This window comes from Gekko japonicus, unplaced genomic scaffold (assembly GCF_001447785.1).
Source record: "Gekko japonicus isolate JY-2015 unplaced genomic scaffold, Gekko_japonicus_V1.1 scaffold2059, whole genome shotgun sequence".
NCBI classification, from domain to species: Eukaryota; Metazoa; Chordata; class Lepidosauria; order Squamata; family Gekkonidae; genus Gekko; species Gekko japonicus.
The window spans coordinates 15195-18765 of record NW_015164253.1 but is presented as its reverse complement, the minus strand read 5'-3'; positions in this window follow the sequence as shown (position 1 = coordinate 18765).

Below are 3571 nucleotides of genomic sequence, written 5' to 3'. Positions count from 1 at the left end.
CACACAGGAAATATTATGACTACCCTCGTCGCCATTACTGTGACGTCACGATTTGGTGTTCAGGCTTTCCATATATAGGAGGTGGTGGCACTGCCACCAGGTGTGAAAAAATGTGGCTTTGTTACCACATTGCTTCCAGCAAAGTGGCTAAAATTAGGGGTAAATCTTTGAAAGTTTTGCAGGAGTTAAATACCACCTGTGGAGCACTTTAAAAGCAGATTCTTGAATTGCCTGGCAGGGTGATATTTTGACGTGCGTATGCCATATGGACTCCCATTGGATAGGGAGTAGAGGGCTCTGGATATCTTTGATAGCGCTTTGATAGCTCAGGATTTTTGTTTCATTTTTGTCTAATAGAATATGATACAATTTAGAGATCAATCCTTTTTTCCCTTCACTTTTCAGCAGCAATTTTTCCATTCCTGTTAGCGGTTTGGCAAGGTTAGGTCTTGTTATGGGGTCTTCTAGAAGATGTTGAACTTGTAAATATTCAAACAATAATAATATACTTTATTGTCATTGTACATAGTACAACGAAATTAAAGATGCAATCATTTTGGTGATCTACAACAATATTCATATACACTCACACACCATTCACAACTGTCCCATAACTCCCTTATGGTTCACATAGCAACTTAAAACCACCAATGTCACCCAAATTCCAATTTCATACTGCATTTAAGGCAATAATAGCTCTTGAATAAAAACTATTTTTAATCTATTTGTCCTTGCTTTAATTGTCCTATATCTTCTGCCCGAAGGCAGCAGTTCAAACAGGGAATGTTCAGGATGTGACAAATCCTGTAAAATGTTCTTTGCTTTTCAAACATCGAGAACTATACAATTCCTCCAGGAATGGGAGAGAGCAGCCAATGATCATCTGGGCTGTAATAACAACTCTCTGGAGTGCTTTCCTCTCCACAGCCGTACAACTGGCAAACCAGGCACAGACACAATATGTTAAAATGCTCTCTATTGAGCAGCGATAGAAGGACATAAGTGTTTTCTTACTCAAGTTATTTTTCTTTAAAAGTCTGAGAAAAAAGAGCCTCTGCTGGGCCTTCTTCATCAGAGCAATGCCAGAACCATGCCAGCTGAATATGTTTCTGTTCTAGATCTGATTTAATTGCTAGTTTACTCTGCAGAAAATGCACAAATTACTTTGAAAGACTGCTGCTTTCCATGTTTTAAATGAGTCCCGCTCCAAGGCTGGCTCGAACCAAGCTTGACCAGTAAAGATGCTTAACCTTGATTTCATCATCACTAGTTTGTGCCTGTGTTTGAACCATACTTTCATCGTGGCTTGTACAAATGGGTTTGCAAATGTAAGCCAACTTAGTTGCGGTTTGCTGCCCCAAAGAATGTATTTGAAGCTAGGGTGTTCGATAGATGCTTCTTCTATCTTTTTCAATCCCAGCGTATCAGAGCCATGGTATTGCCTTATCAGATTAGCTAGGATTGTGGCTGTATAGTAGAGACGAAGATCGGGGGCAGCCAAACCTCTCTTGAGGGTGTGCAACTCATCGTCTCAAACTTAACTCTAGGTTTCTTAAATTGCCACAGAAATTTTGTAAAAGTGTACTGCCATTTGTGTAGAAGAGAGTCAGAAATGTAAATTGGAATTGCACAAAAGCAATACAGTAATTTGGGAAAGATAAATGATCTAATGGTGTTAATCTGATCCAACCAGGAAAGTGTTTTGAAGTTCCATTTGCGAAGCAGTAGCTGTATGTCGTTCTCCCCTTTTAGATTATTGACTTTAATGAGGTCTGCCAAGTTCAGTGGTATTTTGATACCTAAATAAGACGTCTGCATTTTGATCCACTGAAAGGGGAATTGTTCTTTAATTCTTGTAGAAGTAGTTGTAGTAAGTTTTATTGGGTATAGAGTTGATTTCTCTTGGTTAACTTTTAGGCCCGTCACATTGCCAAATTTTTGTAGAATTCTTTGGCTCTCAGTCAGAGAAGTTGCAGGGCTCAACACATCGGCAAATAGGCTAACCTTGTATTCCGAACCCCCTATCTGCATTCCCTTAACGTTGAAGTTCCTACGGAGGGCAGAAGCTAGAGGCTTCATGGCAAGTGCAAACAGTAGGGGGGATAAGGGACAACCTTGTTGTGTGAACTCACTGAACTCTTTCCTTGGGGCTAGTTTTGAGCTTTTTCAACGCTTAAAGTCCTTTCTTTGGAGAAGGAGTAGCAGGAAGCTTAACTTTTGCGAACAGGCAATGAGGCAAACTGTCTAGGGGCTGCAAAGGGTGCTTCGAAGCAACGGCCACCAAGGACGCTCGGGGGTTCAACGCCGGGCGAAAAGACGTCTTATACAAGAGCCAAAGAACCACAAGAGTCATCAAACGTAACGAGAAATAGAATCAACAGCCAAAGCTAAGTACTGAGTAAACAAAATTGGGGAAGGTCAAGACATAAGGCAATAATATTGGGAGGTTAATGACAGGAGGAATTTAAGGGGGGGTAGCGCTTTAAGACGGCCATATTCTTAATCCCCCCCACAACTTTCTGAAAAGTAGAAAAGAGAGAGTCTAAAAGAGAAAGCTAAAAGCAGTACTAAAAGTAGTATAATATACAAATTACGAGATATAAGGACTAAGATACCTTAGGGAATTAATCTGGCGGAGATTACATTGTTATTTTCTGTCCCAGCTGGTTAATTAGGGCGTGAGAGCGGAGCGCCAAGTGTCGGGTGCAGCGCCAGAACGGTGGGGGCCAGGAGGAGAGCGGAGAGTTCCGGGTGAAGGCGGGGGCCGAGCAGAGCGGAGTCGTGCAGCCGAACGGAGAGGAGGCGGGAGCCGAGCGGAGCCGTGCAGTGGATTGCAACGCCGGAGCTTCAAGCCGAGGAGTGGCGAGCCAAGATCGGAGGCGCAGAGGCGGAGGGAGACGGTGCGCTGTGGAGCCAGACGGTTTCACGTGAAGGGGATCTGAGGCGAACCGTTTGGTGTGGCGAGGAGTGACGGAGGCGCGCAAAGGTGCTCGGAGATAATCGGAGGTGCTCGGAAGTGTTCGGAGAAGGGGCGGTGCGAACATCGGAGCTCTGTGGCGGAAAGGAAAGAAAGGCGACGGAATTGCATGGAAAGAGCCGAACAGGGGCGGAAAGACACGGAAAAGCACGGAAAGAAGCTGAAGGGTCCTGGGAGTTACTATTTAAATAGAACTGAGTTGAGCTGAAGGAAACTTGGTTTAGTGGACAATATTAAGAAAGTTTAAAGCACAGAGGAAAAGAGCTGAGAGTTGACTGGGGAGGCAGAAGGGAAAACGTCTATTAACTATAATAATTTGCAGGGAAAAGATTATGAAACGAGTTTAAAGTGACTAAATAATACCAAACTGAGACAGAACTGAGGTAAATCGGACCTACAAGAAAGGAAAGTATTATCCCAGAGGAAGGAGTTAGAACTGAGTGGGGAGAGAGCAAGGGAAAAGGATAACCAATAATAAAACATAGGGAAAGCTTAAAGCATAACAACACAAAAGAGGCTAAGGACAGTAAGAACATAAATCACAGTTATATGGCTACAGGGGGTAGCGGAGCTAGCGGAACAAGGAAATCATCC